We start from the raw sequence: 17,481 nt of genomic DNA on the forward strand, positions 1-17,481 counted from the left end.
AATAGTGTTTTTATGTCCAAAAGGTTGCACCGAGGTAGCTGGATGACTATCCTAAGCGACACGAGTGGGCGGCACAAACACGTGACCCATCTAGGCGTGAAACTGCAGTGGCAGACAGGATGGCATTGAAAAACTAGGCCCCAAACTGTACATAATGCAAAGAAAAAAAAGAGTTGCAAGATGGAATTGTCCTTGGGCCCTCCCACCCACCCTTATGTTGTATAAACAGGACATGCACACTTTAACAAACCAATCATTTCAGCGCCAGGGTCTGCCACACAACTGTGGCTGAAATGATTGGTTCGTTTGGGCCCCCACAAAACAAGCTGGCAATTAATCTGTCCCTGCACAAACTGGCTCTACGGAGGCAAGATGTCATCCTCATCCTCCTCATCCACCGATTCCTCACCCTCTTCAGTGTGTACATCCTCATCCTCACAGAGTATTAATTCGTCCCTGCTGGAACCACAGGTCCCTCTGTACGTTCTGGAGGCTGGTCTCCCTGGAAGAGTTGATAATTCATTTTATGAACATCATCTTCTCCACATTTTGTGGAAGCAACCTCCTACGCCTTTCGCTGACAAGGTTCCCGGCTGCACTAAACACTCTTTCGGAGTACACACTGGAGGGGGGGCAACTCAGGTAAAATAGAGCCAGTTTGTACAGGGACCTCCAAATTGCTTCTTTTTCCTGCCAGTACAGGTACGGACTGTCTGACATGCCTACTTGGATGCTGTCACCGATGTAATCCTTTAACAGACAGACGCACGCTTGTCACTGCTGCTTTGAGGATGCAAGTGTGGCTACAGCCCACACAATTCACAAAGACAGAAAAAAGAAGAAGAATATTTTTATTGTTTGTGTAGCACACTTTGAGGGTGTCACCACCCTTTAACAGACAGACGCACGCTTGTCGCTGCTGCTTTAAGGATGCAGGTGCGGCTACAGCCCACACATTTCACAAAGACCGAAAAAAAAAGAACAATATTTTAATTGTTTGTGTAGCACACTTTGAGGGTGTCACCACCCTTTAACAGACAGACGCACGCTTGTCGCTGCTGCTTTAAGGATGCAGGTGCGGCTACAGCCCACACAATTCACAAAGACAGAAAAAAGAAGAATATTTTTATTGTTTGTGTAGCACACTTTGAGGGTGTCACCACCCTTTAACAGACAGACGCACGCTTGTCGCTGCTGCTTTGAGGATGCAAGTGCGGCTACATCGCACACAAGTCACAAACACATTAAAAAAATAGTTTTTTATTTTTTGGAGCACTTTGAGAGTTACACCACCCTTTAACAGACAGACGCACGCTTGTCGCTGCTGCTTTAAGGATGCAGGTGCGGCTACAGCCCACACATTTCACAAAGACCGAAAAAAAAAGAACAATATTTTAATTGTTTGTGTAGCACACTTTGAGGGTGTCACCACCCTTTAACAGACAGACGCACGCTTGTCGCTGCTGCTTTAAGGATGCAGGTGCGGCTACAGCCCACACAATTCACAAAGACAGAAAAAAGAAGAATATTTTTATTGTTTGTGTAGCACACTTTGAGGGTGTCACCACCCTTTAACAGACAGACGCACGCTTGTCGCTGCTGCTTTGAGGATGCAAGTGCGGCTACATCGCACACAAGTCACAAACACATTAAAAAAATAGTTTTTTATTTTTTGGAGCACATTGAGAGTTACACCACCCTTTAACAGACAGACGCATGCTTGTCGCTGCTGCTTTGAGGATGCAAGTGCGGCTACAGCCCACACAATTCACAAAGACAGAAAAAAAAAGAACAATATTTTAATTGTTTGTGTAGAACACTTTGAGGGTGTCACCACCCTTTAACAGACAGACGCACGCTTGTCGCTGCTGCTTTAAGGATGCAGGTGCGGCTACAGCCCACACAATTCACAAAGACAGAAAAAAGAAGAATATTTTTATTGTTTGTGTAGCACACTTTGAGGGTGTCACCACCCTTTAACAGACAGACGCACGCTTGTCGCTGCTGCTTTGAGGATGCAAGTGTGGCTACATCGCACACAAGTCACAAACACATAAAAAAAATAGTTTTTTATTTTTTGGAGCACTTTGAGAGTTACACCACCCTTTAACAGACAGACGCACGCTTGTCGCTGCTGCTTTAAGGATGCAGGTGCGGCTACAGCCCACACATTTCACAAAGACCGAAAAAAAAAGAACAATATTTTAATTGTTTGTGTAGAACACTTTGAGGGTGTCACCACCCTTTAACAGACAGACGCACGCTTGTCGCTGCTGCTTTAAGGATGCAGGTGCGGCTACAGCCCACACAATTCACAAAGACAGAAAAAAGAAGAAGAATATTTTTATTGTTTGTGTAGCACACTTTGAGGGTGTCACCACCCTTTAACAGACAGACGCACGCTTGTCACTGCTGCTTTGAGGATGCAAGTGTGGCTACATCGCACACAAGTCACAAACACATTAAAAAAAAATTTTTTGATTTTTTGGAGCACTTTGAGAGTTACAACACCCTTTAACAGACAGACGCATGCTTGTCGCTGCTGCTTTGAGGATGCAAGTGCGGCTACAGCCCACACAATTCACAAAGACAGAAAAAAAAAGAACAATATTTTAATTGTTTGTGTAGCACACTTTGATGGTGTCACCACCCTTTAACAGACAGACGCACGCTTGTCGCTGCTGCTTTGAGGATGCAAGTGTGGCTACATCGCACACAAGTCACAAACACATTAAAAAAAAATTTTTGATTTTTTGGAGCACTTTGAGAATTACAACACCCTTTAACAGACAGACGCACGCTTGTCGCTGCTGCTTTGAGGATGCAGGTGGAATCTAGACGGGATTTGGAACCGAGGACACACTACCTCCATCAATTGTCTAAATCCCACTGCACTAATGTCGGATACCGGACGCATGTCTAACACCAACATAGCAGTCAAGGCCTCAGTTATACGTTTTGCTTCAGGATGACTGCTGTCGTACTTCATCCTCATCGCTAGGGACTGTTGGAGGGTCAATTGTTTAGTAAAAGTAGTGATGTTCCTACTTCCTCTCTGGGATGATGAACAACTCCCAGCAGCAGCAACAGCACTAGGAGGAAGTGGTTCTTGATCTTTCCCTATTTTATTTTTATCGGAGAAAGTTTGGTCCTCCATTTATGTTATATTGATATATAATATACGTGCGGCTAAAGCGCACACAAACACAAAAAATATTTTTTTATTTTTGCTGGAGAGTAGTGCACTTTGTGGGTTACACCACCCTTTAAGAAATGAGCCAGCCGGCTCTTTACTTATGGGACACAGGCGCACGCTTGGCGCTGCTCCTTTGTTGATGCACGTGCAGCCACAGTGCACACAAGTCACAAACACAGAAAATATATATTTTTTTGGTTTGGAGTGTACTTTGGGGGTTACAGAACCCTTTTAACGGTCAAGCCAGCCGGCCCTTTACTTATGACACAGGCGCACGCTTGGCACTACTTTGTTGATGCACGTGCGGCTACTGCGCACACAATTCACAAACACAGAAAATAAATTTATTTTTGGTTTGGACTGGAGTGTACTTTCGGGGGTTGCAGCACCCTTTAACGGTCAAGCCAGCCGGCCCTTTACTTATGACACAGGCGCACGCTTGGCACTACTTTGTTGATGCACGTGCAGCTACTGCGCACACAATTCACAAACACAGAAAATAATTTTTTTTTTGGTTTGGACTGGACTGTACTTTCGGGGGTTACAGCACCCTTTAACGGTCAAGCCAGCCGGCCCTTTACTTATGACACAGGCGCACGCTTGGCACTACTTTGTTGATGCACGTGCGGCTACTGCGCACACAATTCACAAACACAGAAAATAATTTTTTTTTTGGTTTGGACTGGACTGTACTTTCGGGGGTTACAGCACCCTTTAACGGTCAAGCCAGCCGGCCCTTTACTTATGACACAGGCGCACGCTTGGCACTACTTTGTTGATGCACGTGCGGCTACTGCGCACACAATTCACAAACACACAAAATAATTTTTTTTTTGGTTTGGACTGGAGTGTACTTTGGGGGTTACAGCACCCTTTAACGGTCAAGCCAGCCGGCCCTTTACTTATGACACAGGCACACGCTTGGCACTACTTTGTTGATGCACGTGCGGCTACTGCGCACACAATTCACAAACACAGAAAATAATTTTTTTTTTGGTTTGGACTGGACTGTACTTTCGGGGGTTACAGCACCCTTTAACGGTCAAGCCAGCCGGCCCTTTACTTATGACACAGGCGCACGCTTGGCACTACTTTGTTGATGCACGTGCGGCTACTGCGCACACAATTCACAAACACAGAAAATAATTTTTTTTTTGGTTTGGACTGGATTGTACTTTCGGGGGTTACAGCACCCTTTAACGGTCAAGCCAGCCGGCCCTTTACTTATGATGACACAGGCACACGCTTGGCACTACTTTGTTGATGCACGTGCGGCTACTGCGCACACAATTCACAAACACAGAAAATAATTTTTTTTTTGGTTTGGACTGGACTGTACTTTGGGGGTTACAGCACCCTTTAACGGTCAAGCCAGCCGGCCCTTTACTTATGACACAGGCGCACGCTTGGCGCTGCTCCTTTGTTGATGCACGTGCGGCTACTGCGCACACAATTCACAAACACAGAAAATAATTTTTTTTTTGGTTTGGACTGGAGTGTACTTTCGGGGGTTACAGCACCCTTAACGGTCAAGCCAGCCGGCCTTTTACTTATGACACAGGCGCACGCTTGGCACTACTTTGTTGATGCACGTGCGGCTACTGCGCACACAATTCACAAACACAGAAAATAATTTTTTTTGGGGTTTGGACTGGAGTGTACTTTCGGGGGTTACAGCACCCTTAACGGTCAAGCCAGCCGGCCCTTTACTTATGACACAGGCGCACGCTTGGCACTACTTTGTTGATGCACGTGCGGCTACTGCGCACACAATTCAGAAACACAGAAAATAATTTTTTTTTTGGTTTGGACTGGAGTGTACTTTCGGGGGTTACAGCACCCTTTAACGGTCAAGCCAGCCGGCCCTTTACTTATGACACAGGCGCACGCTTGGCACTACTTTGTTGATGCACGTGCGGCTACTGCGCACACAATTCACAAACACAGAAAATATATTATTTTTTTAGCACTTGGGGGGAGCACCCCTGATGGACAGAGCACCCCCTAGACAACACTACAGCACCCCTTTAGGACTGGGACACTGCACAGGACTTTGGAGTGGACACAGCCCCTATGGAGAACTGACTGCACAACACAGTCCAGCCAGCCCCTATGGACTTTGAAGTAGTGGACACAGCCCCTATTAACAACAGCAGCACAGCACAACACAGCCAGCCCCTATGGACTTTGAAGTAGTGGACAACAGCAGCACTACACTACACTACACTACACAGCCCTAACTCCCACCCTCCCTCTTCACTGTCCACAGCCGAGTGAGAAAATGGCGCCGACGCGGGTACCTTATATAGGATCCAAAACCCGCGAGACTCGGAAGGCGGGATGATGACGTTTTGCCTCGATTTCAGATCCGAGTCAGGCGGGAAAAGTCGAGCCTGATTCGGATCGGACTCGGATCGGGGGGGCTCGGGGGGGTTCGGATTTCAGAAATCCGAACCCGCTCACCCCTAGTTCATTTACATATACAGTATTGGATCACCTCTATGATTCAATATATTGGGCCTGATAGGCTGATACTAGGTCACACACAGACGCACACACAGCAGCATTTATTGGCAATCGCCCATCTGTGGCCTTATGCAAATGCCAATACAAACTCCTTCCCTCGTGTACATTCGTGCGGCAAAATGTGCAAGGGCTGATTGGTGCATCCATTATATGCCACAATCGGTCGCACCATCGAAAATAGCACGAGCCCTGCGGCAGGTACAATTTCTCCATCCATGGCCTCCTTTAGAAATTTTCAAGTATACCATAAGCGCCTCCTAAACAGAACAAAGATGGCCTTATTCAGAGGTCAATGCAGTGTTCTCAGTCTGCGCAAGCATCCGAGTCACACTGCGCATGAGTCCCGCTGGTTACCACTCTAAGCCATACCTGCCGACTTTCTGGCTGCTCCTTCCGGGAGGGAGCTGCCAGATCGGCAGGACAGGGGGGGGCGTGGCCGGTACAAGGGGGAGTTGCCGGGTGGGTGACATCACTTGAAGGCGTGATGGGGGCGGGGTCACGCGATCGCGTCAGTTTGGCCCCGCCCTTGCTATGCAATGCCGATAAAATAGGCATTGTGTAGCAGGGGGCGGGGTCAAAATGACGCGAATCGCATCACCGCCCCCCCCGCTGCGGGGGTTGCAGGGGTCATTGCGGGGGAGATAGGAGGGTTGGGCGGCAGCCGGGAGAATTGCCTGCCTTCCCGGGAGGTCGGGGGCAGCACCCGATTTTCGGGAGGCTCCCGACCAAATCGGGAGGGTAGGCAAGTATGCTCTAAGCCGCAAAACAAATTTGGAGGCAGGAGCTGGGGATTTAGCGGGCATTACTGAGAGGTAACAGGTGGCTAGCCAGACGCAGTTGACCATGGTTAGATGGAGATTCAGCTTCTCCTCCATAGGATTGGTGCAATCTCTGATGGTGCGACCGCTGGTGTGTCTTAATACGTACAGCGAGAGACTAGGACCACAGCTGGTGGATGTTTTGGTACGAATACCAATACCAGAGTATAATGAAGGCCGAGTGAGAAATAACTTGCTGCAAACAAAATGAAATGATCTGGATCCCAATGTTCAGCTTTCTAAGGCAATTTATAATAAACCTAGATAATTTATAACTAGGCAGGCATCAGGAGGAGGCATAGCAGGTATTAGACTGGCATCAGGAGGAGGCATAACACGTATTAGGCAGGAATCAGGAGGAGGCATAGCACGTATTAGGCTGGCATCAGGAGGAGGCATAGCAGGTATTAGACTGGCATCAGGAGGAGGCATAGCAGGTATTAGACTGGCATCAGGAGGAGGCATAGCACGTATTAGGCAGGCATCAGGAGGAGGCATAGCACGTATTAGGCTGGCATCAGGAGGAGGCATAGCATGTATTAGGCAGGCATCAGGAGGAGGAATAGCACATATTACGCAGGCATCAGGAGGAGGCATAGCACGTATTAGGCCGGCATCAGGAGGAGGAATAGCACGTATTAGGCCGGCATCAGGAGGAGGCATAGCACGTATTAGGCAGGCATCAGGAGGAGGCATAGCACGTATTACGCAGGCATCAGGAGGAGACATTGCACGTATTAGGCAGGCATCAGGAGGAGGCATAGCACGTATTAGGCCGGCATCAGGAGGAGGCATAGCACGTATTAGGCCGGCATCAGGAGGAGGCATAGCACGTATTAGGCCGGCATCAGGAGGAGGCATAGCACGTATTAGGCCGGCATCAGGAGGAGGCATAGCACGTATTAGGCTGGCATCAGGAGGAGGCATAACACGTATTAGGCAGGCATCAGGAGGAGGCATAGCACGTATTAGGCAGGCATCAGGAGGAGGCATAGCACGTATTAGGCAGGCATCAGGAGGAGGAATAGCACATATTACGCAGGCATCAGGAGGAGGAATAGCACATATTACGCAGGCATCAGGAGGAGGCATAGCACGTATTAGGCCGGCATCAGGAGGAGGAATAGCACGTATTAGGCCGGCATCAGGAGGAGGCATAGCACGTATTAGGCAGGCATCAGGAGGAGGCATAGCACGTATTACGCAGGCATCAGGAGGAGACATGGCACGTATTAGGCAGGCATCAGGAGGAGGCATAGCACGTATTAGGCCGGCATCAGGAGGAGGCATAGCATGTATTAGGCCGGCATCAGGAGGAGGCATAGCACGTATTAGGCCGGCTTCAGGAGGAGGCATAGCACGTATTAGGCCGGTATCAGGAGGAGGCGTAGCACGTATTAGGCTGGCATCAGGAGGAGGCATAACACGTATTAGGCAGGCATCAGGAGGAGGCATAACACGTATTAGGCCGGCATCAGGAGGAGGCATAGCACGTATTAGGCTGGCATCAGGAGGAGGCATAACACGTATTAGGCAGGCATCAGGAGGAGGCATAACACGTATTAGGCCGGCATCAGGAGGAGGCAGTCAAATGCAAAAGATCCTATTTTGCAGGAGTAAGGAATAGACCAGCTGACTAACAAGTTCATGGTAATAGGAACAAATAAAGTTAAAACCGTTTTCCTTTCCAGGATGCCCACTCATCATTTTCCCTACCCAAACAAGCTTGACATGCTATTTTGTTTGGAAGAGGAAGCGTGTAAGCCACAAAAGCCAGGCTGTTTTCTGTTTCCATGGCTGTCCTCTCATTCTGATCATTGTACAATGAATGGTGGCAGTAGCCAATTATGGTAACAGAATTCCCCACTGACTTATCCCAGAAGTCTGAGTAATTGTAAATGTTTGGATCTTGATAAACACTATTAAGGGTGCAATAGGTTGATGGTCTAGGACCAAATCAAATTATTTATGTACGATGTGATAGGCAAACCCAGTGCTGGGGGTTGCCAATCATAAGATATCTGCACAAGAGCCCCGACGTCCGGCGGAAGGAACCGCACAGGGACAGAGGGATCTGAAAGGATTCCTCTTCGCAACCCGGACATAGGGAAATAATGGGTTGCGAGCCCGGAGCAGGAGCATTCGCCATCTGAAGATGGCAAATGCTCCCGCAGTCAAGCTCCAAAAATGTTATGTTTTTGGAGCTTGATGAATTCTGTCCCCATACCAGTGTATGGGGACAGCGGGCCATTCCGCAAAAGGAGGGTTAGTAGAAGATATCTTTGATATCTCCTGCATTACCTTCTTGATGAATGGCCCGGACACTTAATTTTTACAATTGCAGATGAAAATGTGCATTTTCACCATCTTTTGAAAAAAATAAGTAATAATGAATAGGCCCCTAAGTATCACATATAGCATAATTTACTTAATGTAACAATTTTTGCAGAATTTCTCAATACGAAAGTCTTGGCTTAGGGGTACCGTGAAAAAAATGCTGATACTCTAGAGCACCATGTTTCAAAAAGTTTGGGAACCATTCGATTAACCCCTTATTGGTACCATATTATGTCATAAACTGAAGCAGGGTTTGTGGATAAGCTATGATCAAATAAGCTATGATCAAAAATGTCTACTCTGAAATCTATTCAATGAGCTTGTTATACTTTCATGTTATTTTGCATAGAGAACAAAAACTAAAATCTTGGGTTCTGTGACACTGCGTTTGCTATATAGAGCGATACGCATAGACAGAGGAAGGAGCACAGAAGAAAAGCCCTCATATGACCTCCTACAATTGGTGCCACTTTAAGACATAACCTTGATGACCTTCAAAGGAATTCAGCCACTCCATAGTCCATACTACTTCATACTTGAAGGTCTTACATACACAGCCTCCTATACTATTACATTGTCTTCTATAACTATAACCACAGTCTGAGAGTACAGGAATGCATATAAACATTGAAGTAACATCTGTGGGGGCTGTGAGTTAGACAAACAGATCAGCACTAGAAACAAATTAGCTTGCTGTTGTATAAATATCCATATATTGCTTTTGGCATATCTAGACATATTTCCGCATTGAAGCTATTAAATATCGGCACTAAAAGAAGCCTAGTGTGCATTTTAGCAGTCATTTGAAATTTCTTGTCTACAGTAGTTGTAGAGACATGCAATACAGATCTGTGCAATTATTCCTAGTTCATATGGGACAAAAACGCTGGAGTGTGCCTCAATCTTCTTCTTCCCCAAGGTGGTGCTTGCAACCATATGCAGGGCTGTAACAGTGTGCGAGTGGTGCCACCATTCAGGTAGCAAGATGGAGGGGGCGATACAGTCGCGGCCTATGTGGCCCCTGTATTTTGCTTGCACAGTAACCTGCAGCCCAGAGAACTTCCTCAGAGCCACTGGGCACTCAGCTTCCTGGTCCCTGCCCTCTCTTCTGTGATGTCATGATGTCACATTTGCAGTGGTTGTGGAGGATAGGGATGGACATCGATGGTTGATGTTTGCTGACCAGCAATGTTTTTCTTGTGGTAGTGTTTTTACCATTCGATGGTGGCATTACAATGTTTGCCGCCATTGAATGGTATTGATTCGATGGTGTTGTGATGGTTAACTTTAACTTTTTATTTAATCCTGAGAGCGGGGCTGTCCCTGACTACAGCTCTCAGCATTGGGCATCTTGTCACAGGAACTACTCCAGGCCCCGCCCCTGATCCCAAGACGTCTCGAACCCCCAGTTCCACCCCATCTCACCCCCTGCCAGCCGAGCTATAGGGCTATTGCGCATGCACAAGCACGTTTTTTTGTGCATACGCATATCAAATGAATACTTATTTTCCTTAAATTCTTTTGATGTGATGGTTATTTACCATAGCATTGAAAGTTTTGATGGTGGAAGCCCAACCATCATTTGATGGTGTGCTTCCGATGTCCATCCCTAATGGAGGGATGGACTAGATCATGGCGCATAAGTGCTTAGCTATGGCTCTGGCCATACTGACCTACACCCTCACTTCCCTATGTTGCTAATTCCTCTTAGTGCACACTGATGGCAGGAAGAGGTGTAATGCACCAGTCTCACCATATGCCCGCTGCCCCAATTCTATGTACCCTATCAGTTACCGCTCGTTACTAACAGCTTAATGTAAGCAAAATATTATTTAGTATGGTGTACATTAAACGGTAAACTATGATACTACTATGATTGAGAGTCACCCTTATGAAAGATTTTATTGTAGGCAAGGCTGTGCTGTTTTTATAAAACAGTGGAGTTCATTTTATGACTGTTCATAGCCAATTAGCACTTCACAGTTATATTTGATTTACACTAGGGGTGTGCACCGGCCACTTTTTGTGTTTTATGTTTTGGTTTTGGATCTGGATCTTTCTTCGTGTTTTGGATCTGGATTGGTTTTGCCAAAACCACCCTTCCGTGTTTTGGATTCTGGGTTTTGTGTTTTCGATCTGTATTTTTTTTTTAAAAAGCATAAAAATAGCTAAAATCACAGAATTTGTGGGTTTTTCTGCTCCTATGCTATTATTAACCTCAATAACCTTCATTTCCACTAATTTCCAGTATATTCTGAACACCTCACACCTCACAATAGTGTTTTTATGTCCAAAAGGTTGCACCGAGGTAGCTGGATGACTATCCTAAGCGACACGAGTGGGCGGCACAAACACATGGCCCATCTAGGAGTGGCACTGCAGTGGCAGCCAGGATGGCAGTTTGAAAAACTAGGCCCCAAACAGTACATAATGCAAAGAAAAAAAAGAGGTGCAAGATGGAATTGTCCTTGGGCCCTCCCACCCACCCTTATATTGTATAAATAGGACATGCACACTTTAACAAACCAATCATTTCAGCGCCAGGGTCTGCCACATGACTGTGGCTGAAATGATTGGTTCGTTTGGGCCCCCACAAAACAAGCTGGCAATTAATCTGTCCCTGCACAAACTGACTCTACGGAGGCAAGATGTCGTCCTAATCCTCCTCATCCACCGATTCCTCACCCTTTTCAGTGTTGTGTACATCCTCATCCTCACAGAGTATTAATTCGTCCCCGCTGGAATCCACCACCACAGGTCCCTCTGTACGTTCTGGAGGCTGGTCTCCCTGGAAGAGTTGATAGTTCATTTTTATGAACATCATCTTCTCCACATTTTGTGGAAGCAACCTCCTACGCCTTTCGCTGAAAAGGTTCCCGGCTGCACTAAACACTCTTTGGAGGGGGGGGCAACTCAGGTAAAATAGAGCCAGTTTGTACAGTGGCCTCCAAATTGCCTCTTTTTCCGGCCAGTACAGGTACGGACTGTCTGACATGCCTACTTGGATGCTGTCACCGATGTAATCCTCCACCATTCTGTCAATGGTGACAGTATCATATGCAGTGACAGTAGACTTGTCAGAAATTGTTGGCACGTTCTTCAGTCCGGACCAGATGTCCAAACCGGCCCTTGACTTATGAGACAGGCGCACGCTTGGTGCTGCTGCAGTGTTGATGCACGTGCGGCTACTGTGCATACATTTCGCACACAAACACAGAAAAAAAAGAATTGTTTATTTTTTGTGGAGTGCACTTTGGGATGTTACACCACCCTTTAACAGACTTATGGGACACAGGCGCATGCTTGGCGCTGCTCCTTTGTTGATGCACGTACAGTGTACAAAATTCACAAACACAGAAGAAAATGTTTTATTTTTGATGGAGTGCACTTTGGGGGTTACACCACCCTTTAACAGACAGACGCACGCTTGTCGCTGCTGCTTTGAGGCTTTGCAGCTACTGCGTATACATTTCACACACAAACACAGAAAAAAAGAAGATTATTTTATTTTTGTGGAGCGCACTTTGGGGGTTACACCACCCTTTAACAGACAGACGCATGCTTTTCACTGCTGCTTTGAGGATGCCGGTGCGGCTACTGTGCATACATTTCACACACAAACACAGAAAAAAAGAAGATTATTTTATTTTTGTGGAGCGCACTTTGGGGGTTACACCACCCTTTAACAGACAGACGCATGCTTGTCGCTGCTGCTTTGAGGATGCAGGTGCGGCTACAGCCCACACAATTCACAAAGACAGAAAAAAAAAGAAGAATTTTTTATTTTTTTTGGAGTGCACTTTGGGGGTTACAGCACCCTTTAACGGACAAGCCAGCCGGCCCTTTACTTATTGGACACAGGCGCACGTTTGGCGCTGCTCCTTTGTTGATGCACGTGCAGCCACAGTGCACACAATTCACAAACAGAAAATTATTTTTTATTTTGTTTGGAGTGCACTTTGGGGATTACAGCACCCTTTAATGGTCAAGCCAGCCGGCCCTTTACGTATGACACAGGCGCACGCTTGGCGCTACTTTGTTGATAACCGTGTGGCCACAGTGTACACAATTCACAAACACAGAAAATAATTTTTTATTTTGTTTGGAGTGCACTTTGGGGGTTACAGCACCCTTTAACGGTCAAGCCAGCCGGCCCTTTACTTATGACACAGGCGCACGCCTGGCGCTTCTTTGTTGATAACCATGCGGCCACAGTGCACAATTCCCAAACACAGAAAAAAAAAAATATTATTTGGAGTGCACTTTGGAGGTTACAGCACCCTTTAACGGACGAGCCAGCCGGTCCTTTACTTATGACACAGGCGCACGCTTGGCGCTACTTTGTTGATGCACGTGCGGCTACTGCGCACACAATTCACAAACACAGAAAAAATATTAATTTTTTTTGCACTTGGGGGGAGCACCCCTGATGGACAGAGCACCCCCTGGACAACTCTACAGCACCCCTTTAGGACTGGGACTTTGGAGTGGACACAGCCCCTATGGCCCACTGACTGCACAACACAGTCCAGCCAGCCCCTATGGACTTTGGAGGAGTGGACACAGCCCCTATGGACAACAGCAGCACAGCACAACACAGCCAGCCCCTATGGTCTTTGGAGGAGTGGACACAGCCCCTATGGACAACAGCAGCACAGCACAACACTACACTGCACTACACTACACTACACAGCCCAGCCAGCCCTAACTCCCACCCTCCCTCTTCACTGTCCACAGCCGAGTGAGAAAATGGCGCCGACGTGGGTACCTTATATAGTATCCAAAACCCGCGAGACCTGGAAGGTGGGATGATGACGTTTTGCCTCGATTTCAGATCCGAGTCAGGCGGGAAAAGTCGAGCCTGACTCGGATCGGCCTCGGGGAGGTTTGGATTTCAGAAATCCGAACCCGCTCACCCCTAATTTACACTATGTATGCATATTGCGGCTTTGTATAGCGGGAGCACACTCACACTCACAGATCGAGCCCCCACCCCCCTCCACTGCAACCTAGCTTTCTGTAAGTATGTAATGGCTGTGTTTATTTCATTTTTCATATATACAACATACTGTACATGCCAACCCTCCCAGGGCCTGCAGGAGGCTCCCGATTGTTGGGGTAACCCCCTGCACCCCCGGAAGAGTAGACACTTTTCCCACATCCCACCCACTTTCTAGTGAAGTGGGCAGAATGGGGAGAATATTCCCAGGGATTGGCGAGTCCATCAGTTGGGGGCGGGACCTAATGAAGCGTTTCTATGAGAATCATGTCATTTGGCCCCGCCCCCTATTTAAATATGCAGCATTTGTGGCAATTTCTGCAGGGGTGGGGCTTAATGATGTGACCCATCAGGCCCCGCCCCCAACATCGTTCACCTGTTTCTCCTAGGGAGGAAAACTTAGAAGTTGGCAAGTATGATATACAGAGATATCATTACTCAGCAATCTTTCTCATGAGCAGCCCCCCCCCCCAATTCTTAACATTGGGTAGTAAATCAGGCTTCTTGCAAACGCAGCCATTATGTGTATGACTCAGAATAGACACCTATATGACACAAATGATCATATTATACAGCTTACTATTCAGACAGACCAAAGATTGCTTAAAGGGCACAATTCAGATCCGCTTGTTAAATGCGTTCGCACGCTGCCAAGGTATGCAAATCCTGCGATCGCCCAGCAAGGCAATAGCATGCTCACTATGTCTTGGCGTGCGATCGCCATGTGTATGCAGCCGCCCACCAGCTTGTCTTAAGACGCCCACTTTCCCTTCGCAATACACGACATCTCCAGGAAGTGTATGCAACCATCGGTAACATTGAGAACCATCGGATGCATACGCAGCACTTGTGGTAGACCATACCCTACGGCAAGCACTGCGAGCGCTTCAGTGTAAAATTTAGCCAATTGACGTGTACTATGATGCTGTGTCTCAATTATGCATGCCTCTGAAACGGCGTTAAGACGCTCAGGCACGCCTGCATTCACACCACCATTCCCCTGTTTCCAACGACCAACCCCGGTACCCACCCACAAACGGCTCGTCCTGTCACTCAAGCTAGCGAGGCTTCTATACACAAGAAGTGATCGATTGGTGATCGCATGGACTGGTTCACGCACGCGCACTGCGATGCGTACGCATGCGCAGAATACAAACATCGGCAGGCTGGGTGCGAAAGCATCCTAGCGAGCGGGTCTGAATCGGCCCAAAGCTCAATACGTCACTTAGTAAATGTGAGAATACATCATCAGGCCAAATAGCAACTTCTAGTAGAAAAACACTAATAAATGAATACAAAATCAAAAATCAGACGCAATAATAAATATAAAAACTGTGTAGAAAACACAGATGCTGATCGTTCTTACCCTGCGGCTCCCAATAAGTATTCTGGAATACTAAGGTTAAATAGGAAACAAAAGCACATAGGGAGCGCAATTAAAGATACATTATATCATTTTAATAAAATACTTGTTCACAAATAAACAATGTAATATAAACGTAATGATATAAACCACCTAATAATGACCAATATAACAATAGTCCTGAGAACAAAAAAGTGTCCACTTTAGATTAGGAGGTCTGGTAATGTATAGCTTTAGTAGGAATCCACATTTATTTAAAGAATGACATATGTTCCAATAGACAATTTGTAATTAGACAGCATTAAGAGCTAGCAGCATGTGTTGTATTCGACCTCACCACCATATAGACAGATCACCACTCGACCTCACCACCATATAGACAGATCACCACTCGACCTCACCACCATATAGACAGATCACCACTTTAGCAGAAGTCGCCCACAGAATGCAATCCCAGAGTGGCGACAGTGGGAGAAACAGGTGCTCAGCAAACTCACCACCAAAATGCAAGGATCGTCTACCTGATACAGGCTTGATGCGGCGACCGTGGGAGAAGCAGGTGTCTTTGTCAATGAGGTGAGGGAGAATGTGGCTCACGCTGAAATTCATAGTAGATAAAAACCGGTCACAAGTATCCCAGCCAAAATGCCGTAGCTGGAGCCGTAACTAGACTTTTTGGTGCCTTGTGCCAGAGCGAGCATTGGTGCCCCCCCCCTCATTTCTTAAATAGGGACATAAGAGCGCACCTGTAATAGGGCCATGGCTTCATGGGGAAGGGCCAGGGAAGAGATAGGGCAGGTCAGGAGATGCTGGGGATAAAAGAAGAGGAAGTTACAAGTGAGAATGATAATAAACAGGAAGATTGATAGGCCCAAACAGCACCCCTTGCCCTGCACTACCCTAGTTACGGTCCTGGCCATAGCTCCGAGCAGCAGTGGAGGTATATAATAAAAGTCCTTAATGCATTACTCCGTTGCAGCAGTATATAACAGTTTTATCTAACTTCTAGTAGAAAATGGAGCAATCTGTCCTAGTTAGAGCAGCCTGTTCTTGTCAGGACTGCGACTATTTCAGTACATAAAGATAGCTTACTTTTTCCAAAGTTCCTTTGTGGTCGTTGGAGGAGCAATCCTGCTTGCTGGCGTTCTTCACATACAGGAAATAGAGAGTTAAAGTGATCATCTGTTTCCAAGGTGTTGTCAGGTTGTGGGATTCCTAGACTACTCATTATTTCAAACCTGATTCCATTTGGGTCACATGTTCTGAACTTCCTATGGATCACGGACCTCTAGTATAAAGCCTGTTACTAACTGTGTCTCAGTGTCTGTGCAACGTTACTTTCAGGTCTTTCTTGGACTCCTGCCAGACAGATCCCTGTTGTGCCTGTGGGTTGCTGTGGACTTTGCTATATCTCCGCTCATGTTTCAGCTTAACTTCTGATGCCAGTTACCAGCCGCACTACAGAGCTCAGCATAGCCATTGCCTAAGTATTGCTTTCTGCTCCACTGCTGTGGTTTCTCCTTTTGCTGCACTATGTTCTTTGCCTGTTGCCTCTCACTCCTGTGGACATCGAACCCATCTTTGTTACAGTTGTCAACTGCACTGTTACAGTTATCATCACCGCATTGTGGGGCTCAACCCCGTTTCGGATTCTAGTCACACCGCAGGGCTCAACCCTGTTCCGAAACTACACCACTTCACAGGGCTCAACCTGCTTCAACCTTCATTGCATTGCGGGGCTCAACCTCGCTCCAGATTCTAGTTACATCACAGGGCTCAACCCTGCTCCGACCTCATCGCATCACAGGGCTCAACCCTGCTCCGACCTCACCACATCACAGGGCTCAACCCTGCTCCGACCTCATCGCATCACAGGCCTCAACCCTGCACCGACCTCACCGCATCACAGGGCTCAACCCTGCTTCAACCTCACAGCATCACAGGGCTCACTCTGCTCCGGATCACCATCACTACAGGGTTCCACCCAGGTGAAGCTCCTCTATACTATACTGAGGTGTAAGCCTCATACTGGACTTGAGGTTCCCTACCATATTAACTTTTCTGTGTTAAAGACTATATGGGGGGTTTCTCCTACACTCGTTATTGCTTATGTGAGACGCTGCTATTATATTTCTCCTGTGAATAAATTCTATTTACTTTTATTTCGTGCTATCGAGATTACAAGAAAAGGTCATTCCTAAAGCCACCCCAGTTTATTGTGCCTAGTAGGCCTGACTCCTCC

The 17,481-nt window shown here is 46.9% G+C and overlaps 1 protein-coding gene across 2 annotated transcripts in view; it reads right to left on the reverse strand.

Annotated features, from left to right (window-relative positions):
• Positions 1-17,481, reverse strand: part of KAZALD1 (Kazal type serine peptidase inhibitor domain 1) — a 77,688-nt gene that overhangs the window by 56,610 nt on the left and 3,597 nt on the right. The window contains exon 1 of one of the 2 annotated variants that reach the window (XM_088475201.1): positions 15,761-15,831. The exons of the other annotated variant lie outside the window; for it this stretch is intronic. The gene's annotated coding sequence lies outside the window, so the exon portion shown is untranslated. Of the gene's footprint in view, positions 1-15,760; positions 15,832-17,481 lie in introns of those variants that run through there. 2 annotated transcript variants of the gene reach the window in all.

Source organism: Taudactylus pleione, unplaced genomic scaffold (genome assembly GCF_031769625.1).
Source record: "Taudactylus pleione unplaced genomic scaffold, aTauple2 ptg000165l, whole genome shotgun sequence".
NCBI lineage: Eukaryota > Metazoa > Chordata > Amphibia > Anura > Myobatrachidae > Taudactylus > Taudactylus pleione.